Source organism: Suricata suricatta, chromosome 3 (assembly GCF_006229205.1).
Source record: "Suricata suricatta isolate VVHF042 chromosome 3, meerkat_22Aug2017_6uvM2_HiC, whole genome shotgun sequence".
NCBI lineage: Eukaryota > Metazoa > Chordata > Mammalia > Carnivora > Herpestidae > Suricata > Suricata suricatta.
In genome coordinates this window covers 121,615,298-121,630,793 of record NC_043702.1, presented here as the reverse complement: position 1 = coordinate 121,630,793, position 15,496 = coordinate 121,615,298, and the positions used below count along the sequence as shown (strand labels likewise).

General features: G+C 36.7%; 1 protein-coding gene across 7 annotated transcripts in view; it reads right to left on the bottom strand.

Annotated features, from left to right (window-relative positions):
* Nucleotides 1-15,496, bottom strand: part of DNM3 (dynamin 3) — a 561,021-nt gene that overhangs the window by 302,579 nt on the left and 242,946 nt on the right. The window lies entirely within an intron of this gene.

Sequence of the window (15,496 nt, the reverse complement as noted above, 5' to 3'; positions counted from 1 at the left end):
AGGAAGGAGATTTATTTAGTAATCTCAGAACACATGCTGGAGTGACATCTTTAGGACACTTTTCCAAGAACAAAAAAGCTGGCAAGTGCCATTTCTTCCCACTGTTCCCTGCCTCCCCTCTCTCCCCCGGAACCCCTGCCCTAGCTCAAGCCTAGATAGCCAGATATCTGTGGAAACCAGCTTGAGTGCCCTCCACCTATCTTGCTGACACTGTGCACCCCACCCCTGAATTCTCCTGTGGATTCACCCCATCCAACCTGCCTCATTCTGCGAGAATCCTTCCAAAGTGGCTCCTGCCACATCCCATGCCGCAAGTAGCCACAGGGGGGGCTGGCAACACTCCAGGGGGACTCCTGCCCTGGTGCCAGGGGCAGAGAACTACACACACCAGTTCCACTGCAGCCCTGGCAGTGTGGAGAGAGTGCTGATCAGTGCATCTGCAGCCCCAGCAGAGGGTCTTGGTCTAACTGCCAGCCCCCCCCCACCCCCCGCACCACCATAAAAAACCTCCCAAGAGGCAGCACAAGGAGAGAGCCCTGCAGTTTGAGGTACTCTGCAGCCCTAACAATCAGTCCTCTGGTCTGACTACTGATATCACCCAGCTACAAGTCCACAGGGACCCCCAACTGGCCTCTCAAGAGCACACAGACCAAATCTTGCCCACAAAGGGTAAAGTGAACCGCTGCAGCTAACTGCACTGAAGGCAGACAAGGTTTAGCCACAGCAGGCAGGTGCATGAAACCCACACAGGAGACACCTCTGAAGCGCCCAGTTCTGGTGAATAGACGATGCTGTGCTACAGAGCACCACAGGACCTCTTCCTGTAACTTCACTACTTTCAAGATCCAGGAAACACAACTGCCTTTCCTAACACATAGAAACAAACAGAGATGGTGAAACAAAATGAGGAGACAGAGGAATATGTCACAAATGAAAGAACAGACAAAACCGCAGCAAAAGAGCTACATGAAACGAAGGTGAGTGATATGCCTGATAAAAAAATAAAAGTAATGGTCCTAAAGATACCCACTGGACCTGAGAAAAGAATGGAGTATCTCAGTGAGACCTTTGACAAAAAGACAAAAAGTAGAAAACTAGTAGAACCAATCAAAGATGAAGAATTCAATAAATGAAATTAAAAATACACTATAGGAATCAACAGTAGATTTGAGAAGGCAGAAAACTAGATCATAAAGCTGGAAGACAGAGTTGTGGAAAACAAACTGAACAGCAAACAGAAAACGAATAATAAACATGAGAATAAGTTAAGGGAACTCAGCAACATCATCAAGCATAATAACATTTGCATTATAGGGATTCCAGAAGGAGAAGAGAGAGAAAAGAAGGCAGAAAATGTATTTAGGGGCGCCTGGGTGGCTCAGTCGGTCAAGCCTCCAACTTTGGCTCAGGTCAGATCTCACGTTCGTGGGTTCGAGCCCCACGTCAGGCTCTGTGCTGACAGCTAGCTCAGAGCCTGGAGTCTGCTTCCGGTTCTGTGTCTCCTTCTCTCTCTGCCCCTCCCCCTCTCATGCTCTGTCTCTCTCTGTATCAAAAATAAAAAAAATAAAAAATAAATAAAAAAAGAAAATGTATTTAAAGAAATAATAGCTGAAAACTTCCCTAATCTGTAGAAGGCAACAGATGCCCAATTCCAGGATGCATGGAGAGCCCCCAACAAAAACAATCCAAGAAGGGCTCCATGGCAAGGCACATAATAATTAAATAACAAAAAGTGATAAAGAGATAATTTGTAAAGCAACAAGAGAACACAGTTACATACAGGGAAACCCATAAGGCTATCAGCTGATTTTTCAGCAGAAGTCTTGCAGGCCAGAAGGGAGTGGCATCATTTATTCAAAGTAATGAAAGGAAAAAACTCATAAGTTCATTAGAACTAAACCAATCTTACAAGAAACATTAAAGAGAATTATTTGAGTGGAAAGAAAAGGCCATACTCAGGAGTAAGAAAATCATGAAAGTAAAAATTTCACAGTAAAATACAAACATAATAAAAATTAATTACTTATAAAAGTAGTATGGGAGTTAAAGCACAAAAGCAGTAAAATAAATTATATCTATAAAAAGCAGTCAAGAGATTCACAAAATAAAAGGATGTAAAGTTTGACATTATATACATAAAACATGCAAGGGGAGAGTGGAAACTTAGTGCTTTTAGAATATGTTCAAATTAAGTGACCATCAACTTAATATAGACTGCAATATGCGTAAATGTTCTATATGTGTTTAAGAGTAACCACAAACTAAAATTCTGTAATAGATAAGCAAAAAATAAAGAGAAAGCAATCCAAGCATATCATTAAAAAAAAGCCACAAAACCACAAGGGAAGAGAGCAAGAGAAGTAAGGAACAGAGAAGTACAAAAACAATCAGAAAACAAGTAACAAAATGGCAATGGGTACCTGTCAACAATTACTTTGAATGTAGATGGACTCTAATCAAAAGACATAGGGTGACTGATAGATAAAAAGAAGCAAGACCCAGCTATGGGCTAACTATAAGACACTGACTTCAGACCTAAAGATACATGAGGATTGAGAGTACAGGGATGGAAAAAGCATTTACCATGCAAATGAAAGCAAAAAGAAAGCTGGGGCAGCAATAATTTTATCAGACATAACAGACTTTAAAACAAAGACTACAAAAAAGAGAAAGAAGGACACTACATAATGACAAAAGCAACAATCCAACAAGACACAACAATTGTAAATATTTATACACCCAACATAGGAACAACTAAACACATAAAGCAATCATTAATAGACATAAAGGAAGAAACTGACAGTAATACAATAATAGTAGCAAACTATAACAACCTACATATATCGATAGATCATCAAGGCAGAATTATCAACAAGGAAACAATGTCTTTGAATGACACATTAAACCAAATGGATCTAAAAGATATATTTAGATTACTCCATCTAAAATCAGTGGAATACATATTATTTTCAAGTGCAAATGAAATATTCTACAGAAGAGATCATATGTTAGGTCACTAAACAAGGGTCCACAAATTCAAAAAGACTGAAATCATATCATGGATCTTTTCTGACCACAATGGTATGAAAAGAGAAATCAATCACAAGAAAAAATGTGGAGAGCACATAAATACATGGAGGCTAAATAAAAATGAATGCATCAACCAAGAAATCAAAGAAGAACTAAAAATGAAAACACAATGTTCAAAAATTTTTGAGATACAGCAAAAGTTGTTCAAAAAGGGGTGATTATAGCAGTGCAGGCCTACCTCAAGAAGCAGGGAAAATTTCAAATAAGCAATCTAATCTTACCCTTACAGGAGCTAGAAAAAGAAAAACAAAGCCCAAAGCTAGTGGAAGGAAGAAAATAATAAAAATTAGAGCAGAAACAAATGAAACAGAGACTAAAAAGCCCACAAAAGAACAGATTAATGAAACCAGAGCTGTTCTTGGAAAACATCAACAAAATTGATAAATCTTTACCTGGACTCACCAAAAAGAGGATTCAAATATATAAAATCAGAAATGAAGGAGAAATAACAACCAATACCACAGTAATACAAAGGATTATAAAAGAACATTATGCAAAATTATATGTCAACAAACTGGACAACCTACAAGAAATGGATAAATTCCTAGAAACATATAACCTTCCGAAGTGAATCAGGAAGAAATAGAAAATTTGAACATACGCATGCCAGCAGTGAAACTGAATCAGTGATCAAAAAACTCAAAACGAGCAAAAGTCAATTGACAACCAGATGGCCTGAGAGGTGAATTCTACCAAACATTTAAAGTAGAGTTAATACCTATACTTCTAAAACTATTTCAAATAATAGAAGAGGAAGGAAAGCTTCCAAATTCACTCTGAGGCCAGCATTACCCTGATACTACACCAGAAAAGGACACTACAAAAAAATAAAACTATAGACCAGTATCTCTGATGAACATAGATGCAAAAAATCCTCAACAAAACATTAGCAAACCAAATTCAACAATACATTAAAAAAAATCATTCACCATGATCAAGTGGGATTTATTCCAGGGATGCAAGAATGGTTCAATATTTGTAAATCCATCAATGTAATACATCACACTGACAAAAGAGACAAACAATATAATCATCTCAACACATGCAGAAAAAGCATTTGAGAAACTACAACATCGGTTTATGATAAAAACTCTCAAACAGAGTAGGCTTAGAAGGAACATACCACAACACAATAAAGGCCTTATATGAAAAACACACAGCTAATATCTAAGTCAATGATGAAAAACCAAGAGCTTTTCCTCTAAAAGCAGGAGCAAGACCAGGATGTCCACTCTCACCACTTTTGTTCAACATAGTCCTGGAGGATGCCTGAGTGGCTCAGTCAGTTAAGCGGCCGACTCTGGATTTTGGCTCAGGTGATAATTGCACAGTTTGTGAGTTCTAGCCCCACATAGGGCTCTGCACTCACAGCACAAAGCCTGCTTGGGATTCTCTCTCTTCTGTCTCTCTGCCCCTCCCCTATTCTCTCTCTTTCAAAATAAATAAATGAACTACAAAAAAAAAAAAGGCAAAAAAAAAACCACCCCCGAAACAATGTTCTAGAAGTTCTACCCAGACAAGAAATCCAACAAGAAAAAGAAGTAAAAAGCATCCAGACTGTAAGGAAGAAGTAAAACTGTCACTATTTGCAGATGACATTATACTATATAGCAAAAACCTTAAAGAATTCACCAAAAAACTACTAGAGCTAAAGATGAATTCAGTAAACTCAGGATACAAAATTAATTATGTGGAAATCTGTTGCATTTATATACACTAATAATGAAATAGCGAAAAGAGAAACTTAGAAAACAAGCCCATTTATAATTTCACCAAAAAGAATAAAATACAAAAGAACAAACTTAAGCAAGGAGGTGAAAGATCTATACTCTTATAATTATAAAACAGTGATGAAAGAAATTGAAGATGACAGAAGCAAATGGAAAGATATTCCATTCTCATGGATTGGAAGAACGAATATTGTTAAAATATCCATACTACCCAAAGCAATCTACAGATTTCATACAATCACTATCAATACAAACAGCACTTTTCATAGAACTAGAACAAATAATACTAACATTTGTATGAAACCACAAAATACTCTGAGAGGCCAAAGTAATCTTGAGAAAGAAAAATAAAGTGGGAAGTATCATAATTCTAGACTTTAAGATATACTACAAATCTGTAATAATCAAAACAGTATGGTACAGGCACAAAAACAGACACAGAGATCAATGGACAGAAAAAGAGAGCCCAGAAATAAATGCATACTTTTATGTTCAATTAGTCTACAACAAAGGAGGCAAGAAAATACAGTGGGAAAATGTTTCTTCAACAAATGGTGCTGGGAAAACTGGACAACTACACATGAAAGAAGGAAACTGGACCACTTTCTCACACCATACACAAAAATAAAATGATTTAAAGACCTAAATGTGAGACCTGAAACCATAAAATTCCTATGAAAATAACATACACAGTAACTTCCTTGACATCAACTATAAAAACATTTTTCTAGGTATTTGTCCTTTGGCACGGGACACAAAGGCAAAATTAAACTCTTGGGACTACACTAAAATAAAAGCTTTGGCACAGAAAGGAACCCATCAACAAAATGAAAAGAAAACCTTTTGAATGGGAGGAGATAGTTGCAAATGATACATTTGATAATGGGTACATATACAGGTTATATAAAGCACTTCTACAACTCAACACCTCAAAACCAAATAATCCAATTTAAAAACGGGCAGAGGACCTGATTAGACATTTTTCTAAGACATACAGATAGCCAACAGACACACGAAGAGCTCAGCATCACTAATCATCAAGGAAAAATGGGCAGAGGACCTGATTAGACATTTTTCTAAGGAAGACATACAGATAGCCAACAGACACACGAAGAGCTCAGCATCACTAATCATCAAGGAAAGACAAATCAAAACCACAATGAGATATCAGCTTACACCTGTCAGAATGGCTCAAAGCAAAAACAGAAGAAATAAGTACTAGGGAAGATGAAGAGAAACAGGAAGACTCATGCACTATTGATAGGAATACAACCTGGTTTAGCCACTGAGGAACTGAGCTACAGTGTGGAGATTCCTCAAAAAATTTAAAATAGAATTACCATATGATCCAGTAATTCCACTAAGTGATATTAACTCAACAGAAACAAAAACACAATTTGAAAAGAGATATGAATTTTTATGTTTATGGCAGCATTATTTACAGAAGCCAAGATATGGTAACAACCAAATGTCCATTGATAGATGAATGAAGAAAGATATTGTATATACACACACACTATGAATTGCTACTCAGCCATTAAAAAGAATGAAATCTTGACATTTGCAACAACATGGATGAACCTAGAAGGTATTATGCTAACTGAACAAAACAGAGAAAGACAAATACCATATGATTTCACTCACATATGGAATTTAAGAAACAAAACAAATGAACACACAAAGGTAAAAGACACAAACAATAAAAAACATTCTTAAATAAAGAGAACCAAATAGCGGTTGCCAGAGATGAGGTTGGTGGGGGATGAGTGAGAGATAAAGGGGCTTAAGAGTACACTTCTCTTGATAAGCACTGAGAAATGTATAGAATTGTACACCTGAAACCAATAATACTGTGTGCTAATTATACTTGAATTTTAAAAAACAAACTAAAAACATAAATAAAATTGAATTAAAAATATAAATAAATAAAAATTAAAATGTACTCATGAGAAACCATGTAAGGACTTGCAAGTTAATTTGAGCCTTTGGACATACTCTTGGTGATAGATCCCTTAACTGGTTATATCTTTAATATTGAAATCATACCTATATATAATGCTTTAATTTGACATAAGTCAAAAATTTTAGGGCACCAAGTTATCTTCAAGGCACTATGTAGAAGATATAAATATGAAAAAGTCTCCAATTTACCTAGTGTTGATAGTGAGATACATACAGAAAACACAAATAACATAGAAAGAATAAACTCTTTGCCTAAGAAGAAAAAAAGACTGTATAATGATCAACAGAGTTCTAATAAAACTGACTAAAACCAAAAAAAAAAAAAAAAGAATAAATACACAAACTATTGGTACTTCATCAAAATAAAAAGCTTCCACACTGCAAAGGAAACAATCAATAAAACTAAAAGGCAGCCTACAGAATGGGAGAAGATATTAGCAAATGATATATTTGATAAAGGGTTAGTATCCAAGATCTATAAAGAACTTATCAAACTCAACACTCTAAAAACAAATAACCCAGTTAAGAAATGGGAAAAAGACATGAATAGACATTTTTCCAAAGAACACATCCAGATGGCTGGACAAAACAAATCAAAACCACAATGAGATACCACCTCACACTTGTCAGAATGGCTAAAATGAACAACACAAGAAACAACAGGCGTTGACAAGGATGTGGAGAAAGGGGCACCCTCCTTGCACTGTTGTTGAGAATGCAGACTGGTGCAGCCACTCTGTAGAACAGTATAGAGATTCCTCAAAAAACTAAAAATAGAACTACCTACAATCCATCAATTGCACTACTATGTATTTATCCAAAGGATACAAAAGTAGATTCAAAGGCGCACAAGCACCCCAATGTTCATAGCAGCACTACCAACAATAGCCAAAGTATGGAGAGAACCCAAATATCTTATCAACTGATGAATGGATAAAGAAGATGTGGGGGACACCTGGGTGGCTCAGTCAGTTAAGCATCAGTTCATGATCTCATGGTTCATGAGTTCGAGCCCCACGTCAGACTCTGTGCTGACAGCCTGGAGACTGCTTTGAATCCTGTGTCTTCCTCTCTCTCTGACCCACTCCTCCTTACACTCTGTCTCTCAAAAATGAGTAATGTTAAAAATTTTTTTACAGATGTGGTATGTATATATGTATACAAGGGAATATTACTCAGCCATTAAAAGAATGAAATCTTGTCATTTGCAATGACGTGGATGAAGCTAGAATGTATAATGCTAAGCAAAACAAGTCAATAAGAGAAAGAGAAATACCATATGATTTAATTCATATGTGGGATTTAAGAAACAAAACAGATAATCATATGGGAAGGATGGGGAGAAAAGAGAAACAAGCCACAAAAGATTCTTAATGATACAGAACAAACTGAGGATTGATGGAGGGAGGCAAGTAGGAGATGGGCTAGATGGGTGATGGGTACTAAGAGGGCATTTGTGATAAACAATACACCCAGTAAGTGATGTAATTAAGTGATGAATCACTGAATTTTATTCCTGAAACCAATATTGCACTGTGTTAATTAGAATTTAATTTAAAAAAAAGAATAAGTACATGAAGATATAACAGAAAGCTAAAAAATAAAGTGCTTCTGTTCCAAATGTAGGATATAATTACCTTATATCTTCTTACTCTGTGTGTGTTTGTTTTTAATTATATAAATTTCTATTACACACGAGTCACTGTGGAAAGCTTTGCCAATATACACATTAGGTTTATTTAGTTTAATTTTCTAAGACCTAATGATCTTAAAAGGATAGAATAAGAGGTTTAAATCTTTGTAAAAATAAGAGTACAATGGAATTCATTGAAAGAAAAAAACATGTTTCCTTTTAGCTCAAAATTTATTTTGCATATTCATTTCTATCCCTGTCCGTACACATACAATAAGAAATTCAAATAACAAAAGAGAGCACCAAGAGGGTGTGTGACCATTTTCCAAATAAGTCCTATGCATAGTAATTTCTCCAAATGTTCAAAGAAAAGAAAGATTATTTTGATCTAATGTGATTTAAGATTTTCACAGAAAACTTGAAAAGAGGTTAAACTTTAATAAAGGGAGACAACTGACTGCATTCCAAGAGAATGGAGCAGTATTAGCAAAGCCAGGAGGTAGAAAAATGAGGCATGTAGGGAAGCTGTGGCAAGTAAAACTATTATGGCAAAATTATATAATCATAGACTCACATTTGTAAAATGACCTTAAAAGCCATCTAGTACAATAACTGTATGTTGAGGCCTATTATGAAGAATTTGGCCCCTACACTAGAGGCAGCACAAATATTCAAAGTTTCAGAGCCAGCAAATGGCATGATCAAAGCAGTGTTTTGGTAAAAATTACCTCCCTGAAATGGGTAGTATTGACTCTTAAGCAGGGAAGACAGGAAACAGCCAGCTTCAAACCCTTTTCTCTGACCGTTGGTGTCCTACCCAACCTTCAAAGTAAATCAGGTATTATTTCTGCATTATGCCTTCTTAGAAACTTGCAGTTATCTCTCCTTCCCATGAGCTCCAAAAGTTCTTGGTCTGTACCTGAATTATATAAACAAGACTTCATTATAGGCAGGTCTCTAACTCCCCTCCAACAATGTATGCATGTATGCTCCTTGATGGCTGATGGTGTGTTGCATTCATCTTAGTATCTTTATATACATGTGTGTATATATATATATATATACATATATATATATATATATACACACACACACATACACACACACACATACCAAAGTTATTGTTAACTAGATTATTAATGTTTATCTGCAATAGGGAATTTAAATAATTTGACAAAGTGTGCCACAGGCATGTGCTGCAGCACGATGGTACACAGTGGTCAGTCTGGCTGGAGCGCAGAGCTAGGATGTGGGATAGAGAGTAATAGTGACAATAGAATAGGCTCAAGAGGTAATCAGAAGACAGATTCTGCAGGACCTTGGAAACTATACTAATGAGTTTAGGCTTTATTCTGAAAGTAACAGGGCACCTGGAAAGAATGGGAATGAACAAGACAAGAGGCAGGGAGGCTGTTGAAGTAACCAGACAAGAAAAAGCTAACTTTAGCACATTAGTGATGATGACAGAAAGAAATATATAAATTCAAAAGCTATTACAGAAGCAGAATCAAATGGACTTAGTAAAGATGGTGGGAAACAAAGTTGATGAGAAGAAGGAATAGAGAATGATGCTGAGGTTTCTGATTTGAACAACTGGGAGATACCATTCACAGAGAGAGAACAATGGAGGAGGAGTAAATTCTAAGATCACATGAGTGTAACTTAGGAATATTTGGTTGAGGCTTCGATAGGATACACAAGTAGAGATGCCTAGTATGCAGTGGAATATGGTACCCAGTTCAGGAAAAAGCCCTGGAATCCTGGTCTAGAATTAGAATCATCAGGCAAAGGTGGTAAAAGAAACCACTGCAGTGGGATGTATTGGTCAGGGATAGTGCAGGAAGTGAGAAGAGAAGAGGATCTATGAAAACACAGTGATTAAAAAAACAATCGTTAAGCCATGATCAGAGGATAAAGAGCTCCAAAATACAACTAAGAAGGAGTGGCTAGAACAGAAAGGAAAACCAGGAGCCAGTGGAGGGGTACTGAAGCAAAGGGACTCAACAAGAAATGGTTGAGGTATAAAATGACTCAGAATTGTCTACTGGATTAACTGTTTGTCTCGGCCAAAAGCAGTCTTAGTGGAGTGGTATGATATAAACAGGACTGCAATGGGCTGAAAAGTGAAAAAGAAGTGAGAAAGAAAAAAGAGGAGCCTAAGTCTAAGGTTGACTCTAAGTCAATCTGTAGGGGATACAAGTGAATTAAGGAAATGGAGTCTGTCAGAGACACAGACTCCATGGCAAATGTTAGGGTGTGCCCCTCCCTCCACTACTATGTTTAGATTGTAGAGGAGACTTGGAATTAAATGAAACTTTAGTAGTAACAATGATAGAGAAAATACTAATAAAATGGCAACATATGGACTAAGGCAGCATAAGGAAAAGCCCATCCTTTACACAGAGCATTTAAAGAGTTGACTGCGTACTCCTAAAACTTGGGATTTGCTTAGCAGCAGCTAACAAAGGTATCTCCTTTTTTTCTTCCAGTAGCTACCACTACCACCACCACAGTAGCCACCACCAACCCACCAGTAAAGTATGGCCCACTGATGAAGGACTCAGAGCAATGAGTTGGATTCACCACACTCTGGAACTATACTATCCAATACAGTTGCTGGTAGCCAAACGTGGCTGTATAAATGAAAACTTTAATGAAAATTTAATTTAATTTTCACTTCCTTTCATTATATTTCTTCTGTTTGGCTAGCCACATTTAAGCTACGCAATAGATACATGTGCCTAGTGGCTACTGTATTGGACAGTACAGATTATAAAATATTTCCACCCCTTCAGAAAGTTCTATTGGACAGCATCACTCTGGAGTTAAGAAGCTCTTTCAAAATGTTCTTTTATATTACCCCAAGAAGATTATGAACATTTGCTGAAAGTCCCAAGAGTGCAGCTTATCACATGCCGACCTGGCTCCATCCAATCAGACAGAAGCCAAAAAAGGAAGAAAACTACATGATGTCAATTCCCCCTGCGGGGAACTTTTTAGTGAAGCCATCAGAGGCTAAATATTAGGCGAGAAACCCCTCCAGAACCTGGGGGCCTATCAAAGCAGGATGACTCGCCTCTTAAGATCCATTTTAAGGATGAAGATAAAGTTCAACATAACAGATTTGAGAATGAAAGAGCAAAGCTGAAGACTGCTTATTTTTATTTTTGTTTACTGAGTTTTTTTCTTTTATTTATTTATTTTTTTAATGTTTTACTTATCTTTGATACAGAGAGAGACAGAGCATGAGAGGGGAAGGGACAGAGAGAGAAGGAGACACAGAACTGGAAGCAGGCTCCAGGCTCTGAGCTAGCTGTCAGCACAGAGCCTGACGCAGGGCTCAAACCCACAAACGTGAGATCTGACCTGAGCTGAAGTCGGAGGCTTAACCAACTGAGCCACCCAGGCACCCCGAAGACTGCTTATTTTTAAAAAGAGTCCTTGAAACATTAGAATTCATAACTTATTTGAATTGGTGATGCTCATGATGCCCTTGCGGGTTGTTCAACTACCTGATACCAGTCCCAGTAAGCAACCAAGCATTTAATTCCTGAATTTGCATATGAGTCAAAAGAATAATCTTGCTATAATACCTAAACTTTGATTCCACAAGAGAGAGAACATTCTCATGTAAGGATAGGAACTAGAAACACTATTATAATAGAATGCAGTTATGTATTAGCAGGAGGAGGATGAGGAGGGGGAGGGGGAGGAGGAGGAGATGGAGGAAGGGGAGGTTGAGGAGGAGGAGACGGAGGAGGAGGAGAAGGAGAAGGAGAAGGAGAAGGAGAAGGAGAAGAAGGTGGTAAGAATGTAAAGGGAAAAACCAAGATTCCTCTGGAATTTGGTGCCAAGGTTCCCATATACCACCTTTAGTAAAATGGCAAGAGACATTCCAGAGGATCAGAAAAGATAAAATGAATATTACAACTAAGAGCATTTTCATGGTACTCATGTAACAAGAACTGAAATCTGTGCACTATATCATTTCAACCATGAGAAAACAGGTGTTGAGACCTACATACCCAGCAGATTGAAAAACAAACCTTGGGCTGCTGCTGGTGGCATGGTTGCATCACTCGAATGGTCTGTACCTGGGGCCCATTTTTCTCTTAAACCACTGAACTTCATAAGCCTTAGTAACTCAGAAGGCAAACTGTGCCCATGGAACAAATGAAGACAAGCACAAGAATGTGAAAGTTCACTTCCCAAGGCATTCAGCTAACAAGTTTGCTTTTCTACTCAAATATAGCAGGATTATAAAAGAATGAGGGGAAGTGAATAAAAGAACAATTGGACTAGCTTTTGTTTTCTTAAAAAACAAAAACTAGAATTGTGTAAAAAAATAGAATGTACGGTTGGGTTTTGTCCAACAGAGAGGAATGATAAATTAAAATCCTTAAGTCATGAGGAAAGTTGACATTTTCTCCTGAAATATTGGACTTTAAGGTTCAGAAACTATATTACAGCTGAAAGATCAAGCCTTCAGAAATCAGGAAATTCCAAAGCAAGCCTACAGCAGTGCTTACTTGGACACATTACACATGGTACATATTTTACGGTCCATGTTTAACGAATAGCTGGAAGATGAAAAAAAAGTGCCACGCATTTCAGCATAGCAGAATAAGGTCAATAGCAGAAGGAAGAAGTTTGAGATGTCCTGAACACTACTCTGTAGAACTAATATTCTGTTAATCTAGGTTTAGCAATTTGTTATTTTCTTTATTTTTTATTTTTAGAACAACAGTCATCCCAATTGAAAAAAATATACATGTCTGCGTGTAAAATGCTGGTCTATCATCATCCTATAAATCTGAGAGGTGGTCGCCTCTTTTGGCAACTCTCTAAAAATCCCATGAAATAAATAGTTCTTTTCCTCACCTCCAGACCTTAATTTTCTATCTTTGGAACTTAAAAATACTTACATAATTGTCTTCAAATATGGCTTGATTTTTCTTCTTTGATGGAAACAGCATTCCTGCCAACCTTAAAATTTATAGCTACAACCATATTTTTTTAATTTTTAAAAGCACAAAAAAATACCACAACCTCTTAAGTGATTTTGAAATGAACATTTCTTCATATTCATAATTGTCCCATGTCACACTGAAATGTACTCCAGCTCAGCATACAAATGGAAAGAACATTTACCTCTGAGTCTCATTTGGAGACAATATCAGCAACTAAAAAAATATTCCAGTGGCAATCATACTCCAGGCATCATAAATTGCATAACAAAGTAAAATGGTGCAACTAGTAATCAAATTCCTCTGTGTATCTTTCTCTCTCTCTCTCTCTCTCTCTCTCTCTCTCTCTCTCTGTGTGTGTGTATGTGTGTGTAACTTTCTCACTTTTACAGACTACACCACAGTTTTCAAAAGCACTTTCACATAACTTCAATAATATGATCTTCCAACAACACTGAAAGGTACACAAGACAGGGATTATTTATTATTCCATTTGATAGAGCAGTAAACTGAGATACAGAGAGGCTAAATGACTTGCCAGAACCCAAAGCTTGCCAGTGACAAGCCCTGGAAAAAATATCCAGAGTGCTGATTCCCAGATCAGTCCTTTAAAAGAAAGTTTAGATGTGGAGTTTAAATTAGATGAAAAATGTGCAAAGTTGCTAGGTTTCTAAAGTACTAGGTTTCTAAAGCATTTGAACAATGCTTCTTTTTTCTGCCCCATCATAAATGCTCCTAGTCTATGTCACTGGTGGAAAAGTGGGGCAGTCAGATTACATCAAAAGGCTGAATTTGAACATATTTATATTTGCAAAAGTATATGCTTTTGAAAACCCAGTCCATATAATACTGTATTTGAATAGTTCTTGAGGTAGAAAATACTAAAATTTATTGGACATAATAGATGCTAGGCCATTTATCTTTAAAAATAAGTAAAAGAGTAATCTAGGGGGAAATGGTTCAAGAAGACTATAAGGGTAAAATTTAAATCATAGAACTGATTACAAAATTTCTTCAAAAAAATGTGAATCCTTCCAAACTCATTATGATTTTTTTACGTTTCCTCCTTAAATCAGGTACCACAACAGGGCAGCGCTGCAACATCCTTTTAAGTTTTAAGTTATGGTATCAAGTTTACATCTACATCTGCTACATTTTTATAAGAACCTAACTGGCATTTGTAACCAATAAAAATCAATATTAAAGGCAGCATTCTCATTATTTCGAATGACTCAAGGATTTGTTGTTCTTTTCAATTCCTCAAAGAAGCAAGTGAAGTAAGTGGAGAATGTGTCAGTTTAACTTTTTACATATGTTTCTCTCTACTTTTCAATTATTAGGCAAGCCCTAAAGACAAAAATTTTTTTTTCTTTTTCTTATATATTTTCACCCCTAGCAACTAGTGTGGAGCTTGGCACAGGTCACATGGAGCTCACAGACTGTGCTGGAAACTGGGCAGAAATTATCAGGTTCCCCCTCCAAGTCCAGGGACACAGAAGCATATCAGAGTCTCAGTTTCTTCCCCCCAGTGACTTCACAGAAGGAAATGAGCAGTACATATGGTGACAGCCACAGGGGTTAAAAGATAGGGAAACAGGTCTGTGTGAAGTACCTGTCGAGAAAATACCTATCTCGAAGTTAAATAAGGTAGTGTGGCTAAAAAAACAACTGACCAAAGGAATATACTCATCACTGTGTGCTAACAACTTTACACACAGATCACAGACAGAAAATATTTGAGAAAAACCAGTCTACCACAAACGGATGCAAAATATACACACACCTTTGGTTAAGCCATCACAAGGACAGCCAAGTTTAGAATGAGACAATTGTCTGTTGGATAATTAGGTCATTGCTCCCTAAAACATGCCTATAAATTATTCCTGTTTAGTTTAGATCTAATAATCTACACCCCGTTGCTTCTAAGTCAGAATATAATTCAATAAATTAACATTCTGTTGACATTTTATTTGTCCCTGTTCTTGAATATGCAGTTCAAGTAACAGGTCTCTTTGCCTTATATTTAAATAAAATAGACTATATTTTATGTACCTGAAGTTGAAACCATGTACATGCCACAAATACATTTTAGATTTAGAATCAAAATTCCTTAA